Below are 24,306 nucleotides of genomic sequence, written 5' to 3'. Positions count from 1 at the left end.
TCTTCTCTTTATATGCTTTGTCCTCTTTGCTGTACAAAACTATGATTATACACACAACCTTGTATAGGTTGGATGAATGCCTGCTGCTTGTTGAAGGTATTATTAATGTCTCTTTTTTTTTTAACTTTTCATTAAAACATTGATTCTTTGAGCATTTATTCCACCTTGAATTCATATATTTTTAAAATGTTTTACATAGTTTCAGTGCAAAACAATGCTTAGAAGTATACAGGAAATACTTTTAAAGAAATGTAATGACTATATATAGTGATTAATGAACAGAATGTTTTAATTTTTGAGACCTGAATGTGAGAAACAAATTTCTCACTGTCCCAGTCTTTGTCCTCTGTGTAGAAACTATTTGCTCTCTTCTTCAGTTTCATGGATTGTAAGGTCAGATGTACAGACATACTTCTTGCTTAATGATAATAATGTGCAGATCTTTTCAGCATTAACTACAGATTGAAATTCAACAGCAGCAGATGAGAAAGAGCATGACTTGTTTAGAAAAGCAACCAACCTGGATTAAAGATTTTCTAGTGAGAAGGCAATCATAATCCTTAAGATATTCACATGATTAATTACAGGTAAGGATGTTACCTGTAACTTTCTACTTTGCATTTTTCTAGAAAATCTTGGATATTGTAAAATCTTTACTCCTTAGTTACATGGTCCTTCTGATAGCAGGTATTAAGTGGGTATCTGAAAAGACCCTGATCATGTACTTACTGTCCCCTCAAGTCTGAAACTAATGGTATACTGCTCTTGTCCTAGAGGAAGAGGGTGTAGCTGAGCTGAAACCATTGCTTTTACAGCTTCCTGGATGTGCACTGATGTGGTGAGTTTACTGACATTAACAGACTGTTAGATAACCTTATCCTTACATTAAAGAAAAGTGTGTTTATTCCCAGAGTCTAATACAATTGACCAATATACACGTTAAGTCCTTGAAATCAAACTGGCACATGGAACAGAAGTTTTCATGACTATAAACTCATATAGATGCAAAACAACATCCACTTTTCTAATCTGATTTTTTTCCTCCCATTCTTTATTCAAAAGTTTAATAAGCCTTTTTGGCTGCAGCATTTCAGTGGAGCTCAAGTTCAGCAGTTCATCCAACATAATACAGCTATCAGCTGATATTTTTTAGCAATGGCTTTTCACTTTCTTTAGTCTCCATTCTATTTCTATGGCACACACAGTCTGTTGTTTGTTTTTTTTTTTCCCTGAGGTTATCGAGGTGCCTGAGAACTTATTCAGATTTTCTTCATTTTTAGAAGGAAAGTACACACTAGAAATGTTTCATTGTCAAATATGGAGCATATAAAGGATTGAAAAGGCTTGACTTTTTAAAATTAATTTTTAATGCTATCAACATCCAAGATTAGTTTGTTGGTTAATTTTCTCATCACGGCTATGCAAAGTTGCCTTATGCCACCTCATCTACAGACTTCCTGAACCACAGCTCCTCCTAAGAATTGTAATTAACATTGAAAGACCCATTCATCAGCATTGTTTCCAAAAAAGTGTCAGCTGTTCCAGTAACTGATAAGATATTTGAAGAAGGTTAGTGAGGCTTTTGGAACACAAGAGTGGTTGTCTGCCAACTCAGGAAGTTGATTTGTTCTACCGATCTTAGGTGATTTATCCCACTTCATCTTATACTTCATCTTATATGAGATGGTTTGTTTTAAGGAATTGCCTCTGCCTTCTCTATAAAGAGAGTTAGGTGACTACATTAGATAAATAGCTATCAACTAGGAAAATCTAAGTGATGTGAATCTCAGACATTGAATTATTGTGGCTGGATATGTTCGGGAGTCTCAAAACTGAAAAAAAAACCAACAACCAGACAGATAGTCTCGAACAGTATGTAAGTCTACATCATCTACACATAATAGGGTAACTTAAAGTCAATTAACAGCTTGTGTCATACTGATTTAGCAGAGAGAACTGAACATATATAAAAAAAAAAATCTTAGAATAATACTACAACAACTCTTGAAATGCTGATCAGAAGAGAAAAAAATGATTAAAGAAATATGTTACTTTTTGTAGATGGCATTACACAGGTTCTTCTAATCTAGACTTTTATTATATCTACTTTTTTCAAGATCTGTTCTCCAGCTGAGGGCTCTGCTTTAATTGTGGGATAGTGTTGAACAGCTTGGAGTTCCTGCTGCAGTTAAAGACTGTTATGACTGTTATTCTGGTAATATAGTCCCCAAACAGTCTTGCAGTAATTACTTGTATAAGATACTGGTTTTCACTAGACTTTTTTTCAGTTGCATCATTGCAACGTTCATACCAACACTGATAAGACAGTTTCTATTTAGGAAATACATAGGATATGCAAATAGTATGAAAATGCAGACTCTTTTCTTATCACTAAATCTGAAAAGTGGTAAAAAGAAAAAATGTAAGGATCTCTCTTTCCTTTAGGAAAAATTGAGAAATGGGTAAGAAAAGTAAATTCCTCCCTTTTCTAAGCAAAGGCGAAGTTTATCTTCACATACGTTCCTGTCTTCTAAGTATTTTTCCTTTTATTCTTGATGTCATGCCCCGAGATTAATGAGCTCCAGATGTTGCCATTTACCCCTTTCTAATTTATTTCCCAAGTGCTATAGATGTGCTAGTAAAACTAACTTAAGATGCTTGGCATAGAGCTAGTATCCAGAGGCCTTCCAGGTACATGGAAAGGCAGAGTATTTCTTCAGTCACATTTATTGTTGTTAATTTCTTTTTATGTCAAATACCAAGGGACAAGAAGGCAAGTTATGTTACAATGAAGATTAGCCAGACTAGAAGAACTATGTATTTCTGTTTCAATAAGAGGACATAACATTTCTGAGTTGACTCAGTGATGTGATATGCTGGAGAGAACAACAAATGAAAACAACCTAGGTATTCAGAAAGGTAACTGAACATATACCTTTAATGTATTAGAACACAGAAAATAGTAAGGTTCCTGGGAATTAAGGTTTTTTTTTTTTTAATTTATTATTAAAATTATTTTATAGTTAGCTCAAACACATTAAATTTTTCTGATTTTTTTTTTAGCGTCAATTAATAAAAGATAAATTTCAGATGTGGATTTGTGCAGCTAGTGAAATCAATAATAATATTATGAGTGAAGAAAATAGTGCAGAAATTTGTTCTAATACTATAGGGGTGTGAAGATAGAGATCAGTTTCCACCATATCAATTGCTGTTGGAGAAAGTGGTAATTCAGCCAATGAGCCAATTTTTTTGAATCCCAGTCATATCAGCATTCACTTTTGGAAAATAATAAAATGTGGGTTACTCAATTATTGCAACTTTTTGACGTTAAAGGAACTGTGAGACTGTCATACAGTTCGCTAAAGAACAGAACTAAGAAAAGAAAAAAAAATCATTTTATCAGAAATTTACACTTTGGTTGTATTTCTCAACATGAAGCCAAATGAAAGATTGAAATGGTATGTTTTTACCATTGAATGGTACGTGGAGACAGAAAATACTTGACTATTATGAAATACATTCTTTTTAAGCACTTTTATTAACACACAGAAGTTTGCCCAGCAATTGGAGCAGAAGGGTGCAAAGAAGGAGGTGAAAAAGGGAGCCCTAGCTGAATTATGACAATCACTGTTACTGTCTTAGATATGGCAATGCCACGCTTTTTGCCAGCAGGTTTTGGAGCACGTAACCCTGCTAGGGTGGAGGCTTTGACACAGAGCTACAGATGGCAGGTGCAGCCCTCCTAGTTCCAGGCTTCAGGGAGAGCCTGGGGCCTCTAATGTCAGGAGAGAAGGCCCCCTGTCCTGCAGGAGATGTGCTGTTCCAGAAGAGCTGTGCCCCCAAGTTGAAGATTTTTGGAGAGGAAGTGAGCAGGCCGTGTCAGGGAAGACAAAAGGGAGATGGACAGGTTATTCTCTGAGATGCACAGCTTGAAGCTAATGGTGTGCTGCAACTGGGCAAAGCATGACTGACAGGTTGAGAGAAGTGAAACTGAAACAAAGGAGGTTCCCCCTTGACACCATGAAACACTTTTTTTTTTTTTTTTTTTTTTTTTGTGCAGATGACTGAGCACTGGCAAAGGTTGCCCAAAGAGGTTGTAGAGGTTGTGGAGTGAGTCAAAACCCCTTCTGGACATGGCCCCAGGCAACCTGCTGTAGGTGACCCTGCTTAAGCAGTGTGTTTTACCAGATGACCTCCAGAGGTCCTCGTCTGCCTCAACCATTCTGCAATTCTGTAATATTTTATAATAAATCCTGCAATGCGACTGTGTAAATAAAACAGAAATACTGAGCATTGAACCAATGCAGCAGGGAATTCTCTAGTGGCAAAAAATTTATTGGGGCCACTGAGTAAGATACTGACTTCTTTCCCTGAAGTGGCTTTTTGGCCAGAGTAGATCCTTTCTGAAATTTTCTAAACGTTGTGGCCTTTCCATTTAGAGGGAAATATCCCCATTCCATCACAGGCAATATAATTAAGACAGGCAACCGAGTTTGTAATAGATAAAGAGGATATCAGGCATTCTCAGCTGCCTTTGAGTTACAGAAGGAAATACATGCTGTTCTGAATTGACTTGATGTGTTCTTAAGCTATTCAACAAACCAAATTTTTTCAGGTCAGCCTTCAGGTGAAGTTTCATTGTCACAAAGGATTTATTTTAGACAAACATATATATATATATATATATAGTCCTACAGAATGAGTGTATATATGTGAATTAATACTCAATATACCTATATTTTAAATGTAAATTTCTTTATGTTGTGTGTAGTCTTCATAGCTCAAGAGAGTTAATCATATTTCAGCTACAAGAAAAGGTAATATCCCTGTTTGCATTATGTTATCTAACTTGTTTATTTAAGTTGAAATCAGTTAGTCAAACTCATAAAGCTTCCTCCAAGAGAAAGCATCCAAGCTAAGTTTACAGGAATTAAAAAAAAAAAAAAAAAAAAAGAGGATATTATAGAAATGGATTATAAATTCTTTGATAATTATCTTATAATTCTTTAGGCTTCTGAAATGCTGAAATGTATTTCTTAATCTTTCTGTGTTCAGGGTAGCTGGGTCATTTATAGTATCCTAGAATACAGAGTCCTGTTGTGGACTCAATAATGTAATGTAAGTTGGCAGAACTATTTTGTTTACCAAAATCAAAGTTGGGTTTTAAAGTTCTGCAAAGTGTACCACTGAAGACAACTGAGGTTGAATGAATTAATCTTGATAGTTTATTGTGGACTAAAAAAAAAAAAAACCCACATAAAAACAAACAAACAAAAAAAAAAACTGGAACCACCCTGGGTGATGGTAATTAGGTTTTGAGAAAGAATAGTAAGTTTAAAGGGACCTCAGACAGTAAGAAAGTTTGCAGATGAAATTGCAATTTTCTTTTGTATAATTGAGTTTCCAGTAGAGTTAAGCATAAGAACAGATATTAATTTAATTTCCATATCCATATGGCCTTCTTGAAGCAGCTTTATTTGCCTGTAGATGCTACAGAAATTCTAGTTTCCACAGGACAGTCTTACACGTCCAAGGCATTTAATGTCATAACTGATGTTACAGAATTACAAAGTAGTTTTATTCATTAAGGTGCATGTCAACAATCCAAGTACTGTATAACAAAATACATCATCATAATAGTTGTTCTTACAGACAGAAATAGACAAAAGTGACTTAAAACTATTTGGGAGAAATCTTAAATAAAGTTGTCTTTATTGTGCAAAGTTCAAAATGTATTTATATTCTACACTACATCACACAAATGATTTTTTTTCTGTAGAAAATTTTATAAACTGAAAACTATAAAAGTTGTTTCTATACTATCAATACCCTTGGGAAATGGTATACACTTGAGCGACCACAGAACATGGAATTGCAACTCAATTCTGTTCACTAAAATATATTCTCACTCTAGTCTGAACTAACATATTATTAGCAAATACGTGGTGAGCTGGTTTTAAAGATCAGTTTATCTTCTAGTCTCTTTTGAAGCTCCTGTAGAAGCAGAAGTCCAGATCTTATATTTAACTATTGATTACTCAATTATAGGCTTCATTTATGTATACTTGGTGTTATGAGTTGTCTCTTTTCTTTTTTGAACATTTTTATTTTTTTGCACAGCTTTAGATCTCCAGTTGTAAAGAGCTTAAAGATTCAAATTACAAGTGGCTTCAAGCTTGTTAAGCACTCCTGAATTCCTTGGGTGACAGTTTGAACAGACCTGCTGATTCGCTTGATTTTAGCTTGTCTAAAGTTTTATTTACTTCATTTTTTATCAAATGCTTGTTGGAAATTTCTTCCTAATTGTTGGTGGACAAAAGTATCGAAGGTAATGGGAGTCTAGTCATAGGCTATGATAGGACTGACGTTTTAGTGTGTTCTTCTGTTTAACCTGTCTTAAAGATGGAATTGAAATATATATATATATAGAGAGAGAGAGAGGCAGCAGAGCTTCAATATTTTATTTTTCACTTATTACATTTCACATCTCATTTCTTAGTGTGCACCTAATTTATTCCCTGCTTTTGCTTGTTCTTTATATATAAAATGGCTTTGTAAAAACCCTTTTTACTTCCTTAGCTCCCTGGAAAGGATTAACTAAATATGCTTCTTCTTGCCTTTCGGTTTCCCTTGTCAACATTGGTGGCTTCTTGTACAGTTCATTCCTCCACTTTCAGTATGTATTGCTGCCCCACCTCAATGGTTGCAGCTGAGAAGTGACTATCTTAAAATATTATACTTCACTCCTTTTCACACTGAGCACTATTCTTCCAAGGGGTGATTTTTCTTTAGGTGCTTAAGAAGATACTATAGTTTTGGAGGTGCTCAGATATTTTTACAATTTTTTTTTTTATAGTAATTTCAGTAAGCCTCCAATCCCTGTTCTCAGACAAAGCTTCCACTGTAACATACATTGTAAATACTTGAAGTAAAGTGGGCTGCCAAATATTGTTTGAATCTCTAGTATGTTGACAGTAGATCATGGTTTCCTTCACCAACTCTGGCAGTTCATGCTTTGCACCCTTTCTGTGATGCTTACTTCTTTTTATATGTGAGAAGCAAATTTGGCAAAAAGTCTGACACTGAAGCATTACAAGTCATTGTTATTTGGGATATAGAAGACGTATTTATTACAATAAGCTTTTAGCTAGTTACTTCACATTGTGGGTTACATAACCTCTCTTCAGTGATGCCTGACATTCTTTGGCTTTCATTAGTTATTTTATATGTTACTTACAAAAAATTTTTGTTATTGTTTCTTTCCTTCAAACCCCTCTTTTAATATCATAGGCAACTACAGCAAACTGTTGGGTTGTATGTTCTTTATGTATGTGCATGACTTAGAATATTTCTTTTTGTGGTGAACTCTTTATTTCCTTGTTGACTTGGGCTTCTTTAGTAGTAATAAATCAGAAAAGCAGGCATTATCCCTTAGTGTTGACATGGTAAGGGAGAACAGACCATCCAGTGAAAGCAAGTGATAACTATTCTTTCCTAGTGAAACTAATCCATATCAATCCTAACTCAGGTTTCACACCCTGCAGCAGCTCAAAACTTCATTTTGAAGAAATATGACAGCTCTGGGATTAAGTTAATATTTGTTGGCTTTGACTTTATCCAACACTTAGTAGTTTCAGAAATCAATTTTAACACCTGTGTGATTCACACGGGAATAAAATAAAAGAAATTGTGGATCAGAGTTATGAGAGGGATCCATAAAAGTTATGGCTCAGAGATACAAGGATAAATAGTGAAGAGATGAGAGTATTAAGAAAAGTAGACATTTCAGGCTCTAGAAAAATCACTTCTCTTCATCAGAGAAAAAAAATTAACACTCCTCTGCCTCTCACTTTCTCCAGCTCAGTAAAAGCACCATTTGATGATGCCTCTTCAAATTATAGAGAAGTTTTACATTTAAAACAATTAGTTACAAACATATTAAATTATTTAAAATCTGCAGAGTTACGATGTTACAAAATAAGAATTACTACAATAAACGTTTGTATGTACAATTTTTTGGAACCCCGTTTGTATATGAATTATTAAACTGGTTCTTCACCTCACAATGAACAAGAGTTTAGTATTTTGGTTCATCCTCATTATTGAATGTATGGTTAAGAACTCAGCCATTGCCTGCTCTCTGGGATTTGCAGTGAAAACTAAATCATTCATATCCTTCTGAGTACTCCATGGGCTGATCAGTGGAAGTCCTTCACCAATGTTGCATGTACCTTCAAGATAATGTCTATCTGAAATGGAAATAAAATCTCTCATCACAGTGTAAAGACAATGTCTTAGTCCTGATTCCATGGTTAGACAACTTGCCCAGCTCTTTCTACTGATGCTGCAGGAGATGTATTATTTTCTTTTAAAACCAGGCTGAAAGTGTTGGACAAACACAGAGATCTTTCAGTAAGTTAGCATTTCCAAGCTTTCCAAGAAAGCAGAAAAGCTGGGGTTAGCTTTTTGGAAGCCTCAATTCAGATTTCAAATCAACATCTTCAAATCCATACGTCTTATCTTCAACAAAAAATTTCTATTCATAGTATACGGGTTATGTTGGGTCAGTTTTTTCTCCATCCCAAATGCTAAAAATCATGTAATTCCATAGAGATTAGTTCAAACTTGGTGTAAAGATGTTCATTGAGTTCAGGTACTTAATGATTAGGTTGCTTGCAGAATTGAAACACAAGTCACGAGAAAAAAGGTAATTAAACAGAAAGGTTTATAACAGCATGAGTTCAGATGAATTTTCTGAGGGCTAACAAAAAACTTGTAAATTAATAAAATGCCTTCTTCCCTTCTTTTAACTTGAAACACCTGCCCCAAAATGTCACCCATATCCTAGATCTGTTCAAATGACTAAAAGAAAATGTCAGAATATCCAGCAGGGACAAAACATCACTGTTCTAGACCTCAATCTGACAAAATCCTGAATTTGGAATTCCAGCTGGAATTTTGCTTCCTCCCAAAATTACAGTGTATCTCTCAACAGAGAGCTACTATATGAAATTTCACCTCATTGTTAAAGTTTGGTAAAAGATAAGCAAATGAAACCTACAACTTGCAGTGGGAGATGCTATTATGTCTTTCTGTCAGTTGGCTGAGTTTGGTAGATGTGAAGCAGTAGTTAGAATAATGAAGAAGTCAAAACTATTTACAAGGTACCTACAATGTGAGTATTGAACTTCACATGGGAAAAGATATTGGAAGAAAATTTATTGAATTTATTTACCGTTTTATCACTAAAACCAAATATTTGAAAGAACTGTGATGACTTATAACACCTCTTCTTCCATAACCAGTTTTAACTGCTGAGAAAATATGCAATTCAAATTGTTACTCCTAATAATATTATGATTGTTTCTGTGTAAAGCTTCTACCAGCTAATATCACAAAATTGTTTGGTATTTAAACACAACTTTGACTTCCCCTCTTTAGGACTGCCAAAACAAATCTTTCTGCAAGAAGCAGAATGAGTTAAGGAAAGAAGATAAGATGTTTTTAGTGTCTGTGGATTTTTGCACTGAAATTTGTGGCAAAGTACTCCAGACTCTGTATTAACAAAGGGCTGTGTTACTTAGTAATATTGCTAAAATTATAACCAAATTATTGCTAGGAAACACTAACAAATCCATTAGTTGAATCCAAAATCTGTCAGTATTTTATTAAAAAAAAAAAAGGAAAAAAAAAAGAATTTAAGCAAAGAAAATGTTTAAATGTTATAATAATCTTGTAAATCCAGGAGGCACAAACATTTGAGCTATTTTTAAATGTCCCTTGAGAGTATAAGTAGCAAGACAGAACACAGAGTCACTTCTTCTCTGTAACTCTAAAATCAAAGGGAAGCACTGAGAGCGATGTTCTGGGGTTTAATAAAAACTTTAATTCCATTCTGCTGTATCCAGGACCCTACAAATTGTATTACTTAGTAACCTTATGAAACTGTTTTAGACATTTAAGAAAGATGTAATCCATATAAGATATGATACATAACATACAAAACAAAAACAAAAATAGTAAAAAAATACTGTGTCAGCAATTAGATTAAAAAGTACTTTCTTTTAATACCTGAGTGCTTCTTCTTTTTCAGTATTGTCATTCAACTCTAGAGTGACTGGAGTTGTCAGGGCCTGACACAGGTTTTCCTATTCCTCTCAGTTTCTGCGCTTTTGGCCAACTCCAATACAAGAGAAACCTCAGACTGCTTTTATGGAAATAAAAAGAGAGGAAGCCTGAAGGAGGTAGTCCTTCAAAGCATTAAATGCTTTGTAGATTTAAAGGCAAAAGAACAGTGCAGGAAGCAACCTGCTGCTCCAAGGAGTTCTATGACATTGCATGTTGTATCCCACTTGTCATGAAAACTAGCTTCTCTGAAACTATACAAAGACTTTTGTTTAAACATATCACAATTAGGCTACGGCTGAAACGTTGCTTTAGCTAAGTGAAACAGTTTGGCCTGTGAGACCTTATCCCTTCTCTTTTGTATTTCAGGTGCAGGTTGCCCCTGCAGTTCTACCAATACAAAATCTAGAGTATAATTCTTCAGCAACACAAAGTGGTGGTTTTGCCACAGTCAGCATTACCTGCAGAGTTCTTTGTGTACAAATCCCTGCAGTGCTCTTTTGATGCAGGAGAGCATTTGGTGTTTGATAAGAACAACCTTCCCTGGGCCCATAAAAGACACAACAGAAATAGAAAATGTTCTTTTAATTTCAAATAATTTCAAAACAAGAAACCTTGAAGATTTGGCCAGAAATCAGTCTTACAAGCCATTTGATTTCATTGGAAGAACAGTAGAGTAAACATTTTGGAGACTTTGGACCTGTGGGAGCGAAAGGTACTCTTTTTATTAGTATCAGGATTTCCTCTTAAAGCTGTGAACAGGTAATAACACCAATGGTGTATTTTGCTACTTGTCAGCTGGGGTGTGGACCACCACTTTAGCTCCTCGTGTATTAACTATAGTACAACTAGGAAGTTTTTTTCATTTACATTTATTCACCACCATTGTGTAGTTCCTAATATTGGTCCTAGTGTGGTAATGTTCTGGTGCCATTAGTGGTATTCTGAGTTACCTAGAAAGTCTTTATGTAACAATAAAAAGATTTGATTATTTCAGAGCTGACCCATGTCATCTTAGATAACTGATTTCAAAATAGCAAGCAATTGATAGCTTACATCCAGTGTTTCCATGAGGAAATTCTGGTCACATGCATAAAATTTTGTGAAAATGATTTCCACTTCTTTACCCAAAAAAAGCAAAACTGAAAGAAGATAAACAAATACTAATTATTCTGTATACAATACTCCAGGATAGAAAGGGAAAAAGAGCTAGACTGAATCAGTCTTGGAACTTCTTTGGAAATGTGTGAACAGCAGTTCACAATCCATAGCACCTTCTTAGCATTCTCATAGAATCATAGAATATCCCGAGTTGAAAGGGGCCCACAAGGATCATCGAGTCCAGCTCCTGGCTCCACAAAGTTCTACCCGAAAATCAGAATTCAAACCATATGACTGAGATCATAGACCAAACACTTCTTATACTCTGACAGACATGATGCCCTGACTATGTCTCTGGGGAGGCTGTTCCAGCGTGTGACCAACCTCGCAGTGAAGAACCTTTTCCTGATATCCAACCTGAACCTCCCGTGTCACAGCTTGACTCCATTCCCTCAGGTCCTAACACTGGTCACCAGAGAGAAAGCTCAGCACCTGCCCCTCCACTCTCCCTCATGAGGAAGCTGCAGGGCACCATGGGGCCTCCTGTCAGCCTCCTCTTTTCCAGGATGAACAAACCAAGTGACCTCAGCCACTCCTTGTATGTCTTCCTCTCTAGGCCATCTTTTTAGCCCTTCTCTGGACACTCTCCAATAGTTTCATGTTCTTTTTTGTACTGTGGTGCCCAAAACTGCACACACTACTTGAGGTGAGGCCACACCAGTGCAAAGTAGAGTGGGACAATCACTTCTGCAGATCTCAGGTCTTTCATCTTGTCCTGATCATTCTGAAATGATAGAAAAGTCTATGTGCAAACTCAGCTACTCTTTCTAGCATAAGTGGCATACAACACTCAGGATAATCACCTTAAAGTATGATTCAATTTATGTGTGATTCATGATTTGGGCACTGCAGTTGGCAACTTGTTTACTGTCTCTGAAAACCAGATCTCTCTGAAACAGGACACTCAGCAAACAGTCATCCCAAATCAATTTTTATTTTTGAAAATGTTCTGTTTCAGAACTAACACATTTATTCAGTACATGGGTTGCCGGAAATTCCTCTCTGACTGCAGTCTTGACAATAACCTCATTACCCTGAGTCCTTAATGTGGTTCATTGACCTACAACATGAGTTGTTCCTTTCTTCCAGTTCTTTCTCCATCTCACTGATAGTTCACCACAGGCCAGACTTTTTCTTTCCACCAAATCTTCTTGTATGACTGATTTATATCTTTGCTTAGATCATTGTTGTCAGATTTGATAAGACAGCGCTCTCCGGAGCTGTGTGACACCTTTCCAACCTGAGCTGAAAAGAGATATACCAGAACGTGTAAAGACACACTTTTATCTCATGAACATCACTACCACCACCATCCCTGATATTTTGTAGGGGAGACACTAAAATACAATCTCAAAATGAGCCTACTGGCTGGCTCCTGGCATCATTCACTCTGTTTCAGCCTTTCATTTGCTTTATCCACATATTGCATTGTGGTAGTAGCAGAAAAGTAGGTAGGATTTTCATTTCTATACCTCTGTGGAAATTTTCATAAAAAGGGCTTCCAGATTAGAGAGTCTTCAGGTGTTTTCACTGTGTGCCTGTTAAATGATAACAACAGCTGGGATTGTAGTAACTGATGTAGCAGGTGACAATTCTTCGAAAGATTCTGTCAGCTATTATTTTGTTGTCACCTCTCCAGAACACTGTTAATAAGGAGGTCAGCAAATCCTGAAGGATATCTGCCAGAAGGGCATGTTTTCAAAAAATAAGAAATTATTTATAGGGTGCTTGGCTGCTTAATGCAAACTACATCAAGCCCTCTGCAACTTGACAAATGTGTCACCCAAACTGGAAGATGGTAGCTATTTCCATTAAGAAAAATAAATAAATAAAGGAAAAGAATGACTAGTGAAATGCATATTAAAGGGAAAAAAAAATCCACAAAACAACAACTTAGAAATATTTTAGCTATAGTTGAATGCCTTCAGTTGAGCTGATAGAAATTTTATTTGAATGATTCTTGACAGGGAGACAGGTGGCCACATTACTTAATTTTGTCTGACTTGGAGGTCTGTATTCCAGCGGAGTAAAAGAATACACTAATGTTAAGATTAGGTAAATACCAATAGGTATCCAAGTAGGATGACAGCAAACAAGGAAATGGAAAACTACACAGAATGTGCTTTAAAAAAATACATTTTTTCATTTGTGTTTATGCATTTTTACAGGAAACATTTTCCTTCTTGTTGCAAAGTACTCTGCCTTCCTGACACCAGGAGACTTACCAGCTGACAGGCATAAATGTTGCTACACTCATTGATTTTACCAATACTGGGTAAAAGCATTGGGTTCTGAGAATAAGGAACTAACTTGGGAGAGGTTTTCCTTGACACAGAACAACTTACTACACAGAATTGTAGCAACCTCTTCTTTCTTTGTTCCTTACTTTAATTCTTGATTATCACAGGTGTGGAAGCATAGTTATTTATAGAAGGATGCTGAGTCACAGTATATAGACATTGTAGCAGAAGCAAGCCAAACAATGCTACTCACACAAAGACTGTGCATGATATTAATCTGGTAACATTGGAAAATATTGACATACTGCAAATGGCTTCCACTCAACTCGCATTTCAAATAAAAAAAATCACAGCTTTCTGAAATATAGTGAAATGTTTCCTGAGACTTACTTTTTTTTTAAAGGTGCTTAAGTTATATTGTAAAATGAATAGCAGACCTCATTTTTTCTAAAGAATAAAGGAAGAAAACAAGTTCTAGACTCAAAAACAAATCATTCTGAGCAGCCCAATTTGCAGAACTGCTGGGAGCTAATACATAAGGTTTTATATAGTAACTGTTCCATTCATGCATTAGTTCTGGAACTCTCTTTGATTAATTTGTGTTAAGACAATTCAAAAATTATTCTTTGAGAATACCAAGTTAACACTATTTTTAATCACACCTTTCAGGCAACTTGAACTGCAGGTATATCCCGCAAGTTCTATCTATATACTTGAAACTGGTATGGAAACCCATGATAGACAAAGGGTCACTGGGTTTTTTAGGCTGTAAGAATCAAGAAATGACTACAAATATAGTTAAACAGTCAAATACCAGTATACATTTCTATAAAGTCAGCAATCAAACAGGACTATTGCTTTTTCTAATGTACAGCTGTATCTACTCTTGAATGCTTTAAACCTTATCTATGTGTGCTGAGAGAAACCTGCCATTTCAGACTGACAGTTAGCAGCAATATAAACTGCTCAAAACCAGCCCAATTTCAGACTGACAGTTAGCAGCAATATAAACTGCTCAAAACCAGTCCAGAATAGCTAAGAAATGCATATGTATTTGCAAAAGAAACAGTTTAAGTTGCATGTTCATCTGTAGCTCTATTCATTCTTTAATTTTTGAATCGATCTTTGAACTGTATGCTTTTCGTTTGGTTGCTTTTTTTTATTTTTGGGGGGGGGCAGGGGGGAAGAGGAGGAGGGGAAGAATACTATTCTCAACATATTTTTCTGTTTTCCAAAGTTTTTGTAAGGTAATATTCTGTTTTGTGAAAGTAATTTATTACCATACGTGAACACATTTTTCATTGCCACTACACGTTTTTTAAAATTTAATGTGGAATATAAGTACCTTAGCAAAACATCTTGCTAGGGAATTTGGCATCAGAGTTGAATTCTGAAAATAATTTCTTGCTAGTCTTTGCTTTTCCTAAATTGGATTTTGATTAATACCATGAAGTGTTTCCAAAATATTTGCTTGAATTTAGTTCACATCGGCTTTGTAATTCATGAGGGAATTTGCTTTAGCTCCCATTGGAAATTCCAAGGCTTGAGAGTGAAAATTTTGAGAAACATATCTGAACCTTGCAGTGTTGATTAATTACCTCAGAAAACAGGATAAATCAGACTTTGTTTCTATGTTGGAATTATGCCACCATTGAATCCTGGCATGGACAAGACAAGTACAAGGTAACACTACCTGCAACTAGAACTTAAACATCTTCATCGTGTGTATGACAAAAAGTTATACTGAAGCTACATGTGCAAAAAAATACAATCTAAATGGAACCTTATCATTACTGTAATGATGCTAACAAGGGCTCTGTGTAGTAATTTATTCATGTATCATTCAAAAAACTTGGAAAGGAACTTTTCCTATTTCTATTTACCACCAATTAGTAAAGGGATTCTAGCATTTCAACAAGCAGAAAGAGACCAAGTACACCACTATAACATCACTAATAAGAGAGAGAAGTAAGGAAGAGATAAGGTTAACACTAAAAACTATTTAATAATGAATTAATTTATTTATATTTCATCAGTTTATTCATAATGATTATTATATACTTGTATGTTATTCATTATTATATTTATAAGTACAATTTATAAATTCATAAATATTTGTATTCTATAACTAATTATTAAATTATTTAAATGATTGCATTATTAAAACAATTTGTTGTTTTGAATAAATAATGTCCTATCACCATAGTTTATAGGAGTATAGACCCATATCGTTTAAAATTAAATATTGTAGCTGTGCAACGTAAGCCTTCTTAATTCTTATGTATGCTTTCCATGGCCGCTTTTGTAAATCACAAAAATAAATATTGAAGAACTTAAATAGATTCTCTTACAGAATTAACATAAATAGGGAACTTCTCTTTGTATTTCACAACGCACAGTGTTTGTTCTCTATTTCTGCTGCCTTCTAGAATAAAGACTCAAAGGTCTTCTAGATGAGTAGAGAATTCAGAAAGGGGAAAAATGCTAACTCTGTGACAATAACATAAAAAATAAATGTTTGAAACTTCCTATCCTGATGACACACATTTAATTTTTTTGGTCTACGCATTACAAAACAGCTAATCAGCAGGCATAACAGGCATTCAGATGACAAATACATCCCTTCTGGTAACTACTTATTTATCTGGACTTGTCCTCTTCTAAATCTGATAAAATAACTTTAAGTTAACAGTCAAACACCATTCATAACTGAGTTAGTAATTATATCAAACCTGTGGCAAATCATCATCCATTTTACTCAACATCTTCTCAAAATAAAAAAAATAAAAAAATAAAAAGTGTTTTTATCTCATTAATGGAGATAAAACTGGAAAAGGTGGAAGTCAGTTCACACCTACAAATAATTGGCTTGAAAATATAACGGAAAGAACCCTAATTAAATCCTTCCCCTAGTACTTAATTATGGTTTTTTGTTTGTTTGTTTTTCTTTTGTTTTGTTTTGGCTTTCTGTTCCTGTTAATGATGCATTTTATTAAGTATCGTGTTTTAGAGACAGTATCTCATTAATCTGAAAACTGAGCATCTGAGCACACTACTCTGTTCTTTTGCTGCCTCTTCCTCTTCATCTCTCTGAAAGCTGTATTTCTATGATATTAACACTAATTTTGAATTAGTGCTCAATTACAAAGTGAGTGTTTGACAGCCTGAGAGAAAGAAATGTAAAAGCACAATGCATAATTGTGTTAACAAGTATGGTATCTCTTCACTGTTGAAATATCTTTTTTTTTGAAACAGTGATGAGTGTAGACAAGACATATTTTTGATACCGCTTTCAAACCTCATGAGAGCTAGAGAACTTTTGGAGGGCAGAAAGAAAATACACTCCAGCCAAGGGAAGCAAAGATGATTGGGATGGTCTTTGTGTGATAGGATAAATTATAGTAAATAATAATAATGGTAAATGGAGTGAGTGACCACTGCTCTTGATCAAGCTTTCAAATTAACTTGAACTGATTTAAATATTGCTTAATCTGTTTCACAGTAATCTTACAAAGAAATCTTTCATATAGGTGGTTAATGAGCCCATGTATCCAACCTTTGATCTCAAACTCAGATTTTTTCATTTGGGTAGTTCAATAGATATCAATGGTTTTCTCATGGGATGGACATTAATTCACGTCAGCAAGAGGTTGCGAGATTGGATCATGTGCACCCACAGTGAATTATTCTATATTGAAATGTGACAAGACATAGGAAACTGACATGAGGAAGCCAAGGATTTTAAGTTAACTCAAATAAACAAATAAATAAAGATTCCATCTGTTAGAATAAACTACTAAAACTTTTGTATCCAAGATTACTTTCCAGAGATCACTGCTTATAAACTGTTAGAGCTGACAGTCAGACAAGGTTTTTAATGACTATAGCATTAGTGCTTCCTTTCAAAATCCTAGGGTAAGAGTCACAGCTGGTTATGACAAGTAAGATTTATTTACTTTTTAAATGTCAGAGATATCTGATTCTACATCTGAATTTTGGCGACTGAGTTTATCATAAGGTTGACACCAAATGGTTAATATTTAAGAGCAATTTATGTCTTTAAACCTACAAAGTAGGTACATACAATATGGGCTTACAGCAAATCGTTATAGATAAGCCATTCACATACAGCTTATACAATACTTAAACTATGTTGTATTGCTTGTCTCATGATACAGTAGTTGCTAATTAAGATGCTACTGTGAAAACATGCTGAACTACTCTAACTTTATGGAATATTTACTGCCTAACTTGTATGCAGTAAATTTAATGTCTTGGAAATTACAATGTTATCATCAAATTAAACACCTTCACAAGGCTGTGGATTTACAATACAAAGGGCCATATCAGAAAGCCCAGCTTATTAAAGCAACCTCTAGTTTCATCTGACTAACCTTGAAAAAGAAATCCTTTATATTACTCTTAAAGCGACTTTTCCAAACTGTTCATTCAAAAGGAACATTTCACCTCTTCCAAACAATTTGTGAGTGCAAATGTTACTCCAACATTTGACTTTACCATTTTTTGAGGTGTTGGCAAAACCATCCTGTGAGCTGATGCTTTTTTAAGGATTTATTGTTGTATTTTTGTCGTTCTTTACTTCCAAGTCTGAAGGAGGTTGCTGTAGAGCTAAACATATTTTGAAACACAAAACTAACAGAAACATTTGAGAACTTCAGGTTTTATAGCTTCTCTCTCTTTCTCTTTTTTTTTTTTTTTTTGACTGATTGTGCACTTTTGTGCAAAATGGCCAAGCTGACATTTGTAGGCTATGGCAATATGACAGCTGAGCTGCAAGTAGCTACTTACTTGATGAATTGGATGTCACATGTACCCACTATTATCAACATTGATTGTGGTCAGACACACAGATGGATAAGGCAGAAAATTACTCATTAAGCTGCAGGAAGAGGAAAAAGAAGACACACAGACCAACTGTATTGCTTTTATTGAGCCTATCACTCAGGGGACCATAGGAAAGATTATTACATGTGTTCAAAGACTTTAATAAAAATTGCTGCTAATCTAGTAAGAAAAAAAAAAAGTCTATCTAATAAAAAATACATTGCTTGCATATGGTCTTGGGACTTGCATGGGGTCAACAATTCAGAAGCCAGAATCTGGATATAAAGAAAATATTTATTACATGTATAATAGAGAAAAATTCTTCTCACATATGAGTGCTCTTTATATGAAAAAACAAGGTAGCAGTCCTCCTTTGCAGCTTCCAATTTACATCCTGTGTCATGTTAGTGAATCAAAACTGACCATTTCCTTAGATGGTGTAGATTGGTTCAGCCTCGTATGCAAAAATGTTGGTTTTGATTAAAATGAGTTGTGGATTTGTCCTGTCCCTTTGCAAATGAAGATTCACCTTTGAAGCCTGTCCTTGTTCAGGTGCAGCAGATCTCTTCTTCTGCCTTTAACCTGCACTCTTTCCTACCTAGGGAAGGACATTCATTGTTCTTTTTTCTCCAAGTAAAATATTTTTTGTGGGTGTTTGATGAATACAGAGTATTTATCTATATCATTAGTATTTCCTAAAAAAATTTCCTTTTCCCATTGCCTTGGATAAGAATATTTTTTCACCTTCTTTCATCATACTGAAAGACTCACTGAACTTCAGATAAAAAATGTTCATTTAATATATTGGCTCAGAAGAGTAAGTCAAGAGAACACAAAAAGTATCAGGGTTTTTATGACCTCCACATTATTGTTTAGAGAGACACCTGGCAAAAAGAGACTCTCAATCAATGACTCTGTATAGAGTCTCAGTGTTAATGGCCCTGCTTCATGGATGGTCAGCTTCTAAAATTGGTAGTAAGCCTATGGTCTCTAAATACACAAATCTTCAGTATCCTAAAATGCTTCACCACTATAAAGCCACTGACATTTTGGCTGGGAAAGTGAATGAACTTTCATATACATATTATGTTAGTTACATTATGTTACAGTTACATATTTTGATGAATATTATAGACTACAGGATTGTCCAAATAAGAGTAACTCAAAACATCCATGGTGTTCCCACCGAAGACAGGGGATTTGAGCATATATTTTCAACCATAAAATTAAACTACAGGGGATTTGATAATTTATTTTCAACCATAAAATGAAACTCCGGAAGTTTTTATATCAGCACAAAAAAAGGTGATATTTTTCCATCTGGGAAGGTCTGCATCTGTTTTTGAGAGAACAATCTTAAAGTTCATTTGTTAAAAACAGAGTATAAGTATTGGAAGAGATTGTACTAGTGTTGTTGATTATTTTGAGGAATTTGGAATGCAGTTTAATTTTTTACTACCAGCTTTTGTGCCTAATGCAGAAAAAAAGAAAAAGCTGCATGAGGTACTAGTACGCAAAGTATACTGAGGTACTGAGTATGCAAAAGTCTTCACAGTTTCATGATGTCTGAAGTTAATCTCTGAATTTCTGTTTCCACTGGATCATAAGTGCCTCTACTTAAGCAATTTCTGCCCTCTAAGGCAAATGCAAAACTCAGTGGAAATTGATGGGCCAGAGACCTTAGCTGCAGGTAGTAGTGATGAGCAGAAGAGAATAGTGGCTATTGTATGACTACCAGGCTTCCTGTAGTCATACATATGTATCCAGAAACATGTTTTCAAGTAGGTGCTCCTACAGCATGCTTGTTTGAAATGCCCTTTTTGTGATCACTTCATTCAATGTGGATACACTACTGGAAATTATAGATGTATGTGTCACTAAGAATTACAGTTGGAGGTATTGCAGATGCTTTGCCGGGAGTGGGCAGGGTTCCACAAACTGATTTATAGAGTTCTTGAAAGATCAGAAATAGAAGACCAATGCAGAAAAGAAAAAGAGTTCAGCAGTGAGTGATTACTAAGGTAGATAGATTGATGAGAACATAGGTATTCCTTTTTAATGTCACCAGTATTAATGACTAGTGGATTTTTTTCTCAGCTTTTATTATTTGATGGAATTGGAAGTACAGGCTAAGAACATATATATATATATATATATATATTTAAAAATACAGGTTAAAATATCAAAGTTCCAGCCAAGTAGCTAAGTAGAGAGGAAACTTCTGCTCATAATTTCCATGCAGTTCCTTCACATTGTAAAATAACCACTGAATAAACTACAAATTAGAGTCTTAGTGGTTAGATTTCAAATGAGAAGCTAATTCAGCTTTTTCTAGAACAACTTTTGTTTCATGTCATAAAAGCATGACTATCAAAATATCTCAGCAAGAACTGCTGGAAGCATTCAGTTGCATCACTAGTCCTGTTCTGCCCAAAGCTCCTGTAGGTGTAATCACGTTCAAAACATGGTCAGCTGCATTTTACATACCTAATTCTATCCCTGTAACTGAGAGAAAATCCATGTTGTCCAAATATACAGTTGAAAACAGGTGAGGCTTCTCTACAGACATAAGAATTATATTTAAAAGCAAATTACGACATTCTTATCTTAGCAATTGGACGTACTGATGTTTGCCGAGCACCCAGTTCAGCAGAGCAAGTGATCAAATCTCAATCTTCACTCAAAACCCAGGAGTAAGGTAATTTGTTAACACTAAAATCATGAACCTATCACTTCTGTGCAGATATTGAATGCTATTATGCCTCTGTTCAGAAATCTTTTCTGGGTTTCACAGAATCATTAAGGTTTGGAAAGACCTCCAAGATCATCTGGTCACCAATATCACCCACTAAACCATGTCCCTAAGGACCATGTCCAACCTTAAACACTCCCAAAGACAGTAACTCCACCACTTCCCTGGGAAAACCATTCAAATGCCTGACTTCTCTTTTTGAGAAGAAATATCTCCTCATTTCCAAACAAAACATCCCCTGGTGCAACTTGAGGCCATTCCCCCTAGTCCTATCACTAGTTGTCTGCTAGAAGAGGCTGACCAACAGCTCCACACAACTTCCTTTCAGGTAGTTGTAGAAAGCAACAAGGTCTCCCCTGAGCCTCTTCTCCAGTTTTACAGACTCTGTTCACCACTACTCTCTGGACCCAGCCATCCAGCCTGTTTTTAACCCAGAAAAGAGTGTACCTGTCCAAGCCATTGGCTGCCAGTTTCTCCAGGAGAATACTATGGGAGACCGTGTCAAAGGCCTTGCTGAAGTCTGTGTAAACTATGTCAACAGCCTTTCCCTCATCCACCAGGTGGGTCATCCAGTAATAAAAGGACATGAGGTTGGTCAGGAAGGACTTGCCTTTCATGAACCCATGTTGACTGGGCATCATCCCCCAGTTATGAATTATTTTCTTTTTCTACTGATCCTCCCTAAAGTTAATTGACAAAAGCCACCTTTATCTTTGGTTTGAAATCAGAAGAGAACTAGGAAATCTCTGTGCACTTAATCATTTGAATACAGTTGCCATGTAATATAACCTTTAGATTATTTTATGTGTTTGTTGTACAAAGTAAAAGCTTGTCTGAAATTTGAGCTACTTTTGATTGGAAGCATATCACATTCAGTGTCTCACTTTCTCTATGTAAATCAAAATGTATATTCTGGTACGGGCATTCATGTTTATGAATTCAAAATTTACTTTCCATAAGAGTCCTCCAGTATTTCATAGGATTTCCACTTCTCTAGGCAGCAATTTTAACAAAACAGTAACTAGTTGAATTTGCATTTTAAAAAGATGTAGCAATCAAAAGAGATTCATCAAAAAATATGGAAGAAATAGTTATAAGGAGATCGTTGCACTAGTGACCCATTCTTAATCTAAAACAAAGCATCACTGTGACTTGAAGGCACATATTTGGTATTTCTGTATTTAATATTAGCACCGTATAGCATTCATCTAAGTTCTCTCAAATTATGCAAATCCTAAATTTATCTGTATTTTCCTATGCATTTACTTCATAGAAATGAACATTAATTAACTCTACTTGAAACTGTATTTTAACTGTTTTCAGAAGCACTTGTTATAACAAGAAGGTTTTTATTTTCTTCAGAATTGTCAGAGACAAGACAGTTAAACAAATATTTCCATTTGAAAGCATGCTGCTTGTTATTAAAACACAGTTATCTAGTTGATGTTGTTGGATCTTTGTGTCAAGTTTTTGGTGGTGGAGGTGGGCTGTAGGGGTGGTCTCTGTGAAAAGGGAGCAAGTGTTGTGCTTATTCCAGGCAGAGCCTGTTCCATGTAGATCCAAACAGAATGAGAAAAAGGGAAAGGAGGAGGAAAAAGGGAAAGGAAAAAGGGAAAGGAAGAGGAAAAAGGGAAAGGGGGAAGAGAGAAATAGCTCTGCAGATACCAAGATCAGTGTGGAAGGAGGGACAGGAGGTGTTCCCAGATGCTGGAGCAGAAATTTCCCTGCAGCTCATGGAGAAGACCATGGTGAAGCCATGGAGACAGTGGAGGACCACACTGGAGCAGATATCCACATTTCAGGAGGGTCCAAATCTGAAACAGGTGAATGTGCCTTGAAGAAAGCTGTGCCCAACTGAATGCCCATCCTGGAGCAATCTGTTCTCTAAGGACTGCAGCCTGTGAAGAGGACCCACACTGGAGCAATTCCTGAAGGACTGTAGCATGTGGGAGGGACCCCAAGCCTGAATGGGAGAAACGTGTGAGGGTGAAGGAGCAGCAGAGACAAAATCTCTTAGACTAACTGCTACCCCCATTCCCTGTCCTTCTGCACTGCTTGGGTTGGAAAAGGAGTGAAGTTGAGCCTGGGAAGAAGGAGGAGGTGGGGGGAAGGTGTTATTATTTGTGTATTTGTTTATCATCCTCCTACTCTGTTTTTAGTCAACAATAAATTAAGTTAATTTTCCCCAAGTCAAGTCTGTTTTTGCCCATAACTGAAGCTTGGTGAGTGATCTCCCTGTCTTTATCATGACCCACAGACATTTCCATCATATTTTCTCACCTATACTTGTGGGGCTGAGGGAATGAGAGATTGGCTGGCTCCGGGCCAGGCAAGGTCAGCCTGCCACAGAGCACAAGAGCAGATAATTTAGTAGCTGACTAGTCTATCTCTTCAAAAAAACCTGAGAAAAAAAGTTTTTTTCTTTTCTGACAATTTCTCTTGCACAGTGGAAGCAAATTGGCCTTTAAACCTGTGTCTCACCGCTTCATACACTTCCCCCACAGTTATTTGGGGTGTCACCAAATTAAATGCTTCCCCTGCAATCCCCCTCAACTACTGCCCACAGTGGAGCTTTGGGTACTGGAGCAAAGTGCCTCACTCAGAACCACACAAAGAGCTGACTACCATGCTGCAGCTGGGACAACCAGCAATTCTCTGAGTGCAATCTATGTCACACATTTCACTGTACAAGAATGGATGCATTTGAACTGAGATAGAGTAGAAAATAGGTGTAGTTACTTTAATTTGATCTAAGCTCAGATATATTAGGATTTGAATGTTTAGTCTGAACTGAAATGTAGGTTAGCAGACAGTTTTTAGCAGAGGTTTATTTCACCTTTGCAATTAGTTGCATATGAAGAACTATGGGAACATTACAGACACACAGCTGGGAATGTTCTGTATTTTTAAAGCTCTATTTTCACTTAAAGTACTATTGCTTCTGTAGTACTATGGGAAAACTGGTACTTGTGCTATAGTGATTAATATTTAGAATGCAACTAAATCTTTTCCTGCCATTGACCACTATTTTACCCAATCTTTATAAAATCCTCCAGTGAAAGACAAGTCCTACTAGAAATTCTGGATTTTACTGTGACTGATAGTCCTAGAAATCTGTGAAACACATTGGCATATGGGATCATCTCCAGAATATTAGCTCCTCTCTTTACACTGTTGAGC

The 24,306-nt window shown here is 35.7% G+C and overlaps 2 long non-coding RNA genes across 5 annotated transcripts in view; one reads left to right on the top strand and one right to left on the bottom strand.

Annotated features, from left to right (window-relative positions):
- LOC310890140 overlaps window positions 1–10,476 on the top strand; it is a 47,091-nt gene extending 36,615 nt beyond the window's left edge. For 2 of the 3 annotated variants that reach the window (XR_014577051.1, XR_014577052.1), the window contains exons 6-9: window positions 450–587; window positions 775–838; window positions 2,764–2,919; window positions 4,064–10,476. This is a non-coding gene — a long non-coding RNA (uncharacterized lncRNA). Of the gene's footprint in view, window positions 1–67; window positions 97–449; window positions 588–774; window positions 839–2,763; window positions 2,920–4,063 lie in introns of all 3 variants that reach the window. The other variant, XR_014577053.1, reaches the window with a different exon arrangement.
- LOC310890139 overlaps window positions 1–24,306 on the bottom strand; it is a 764,802-nt gene that overhangs the window by 587,941 nt on the left and 152,555 nt on the right. The window lies entirely within an intron of this gene.

The sequence above is a fragment of the Anser anser genome (assembly GCF_964211835.1).
Source record: "Anser anser genome assembly, chromosome: Z".
Lineage (NCBI taxonomy): Eukaryota > Metazoa > Chordata > Aves > Anseriformes > Anatidae > Anser > Anser anser.
The sequence above is the reverse complement of the archived record's forward strand: the minus strand, read 5'-3'. Positions and strand labels throughout refer to the sequence as shown.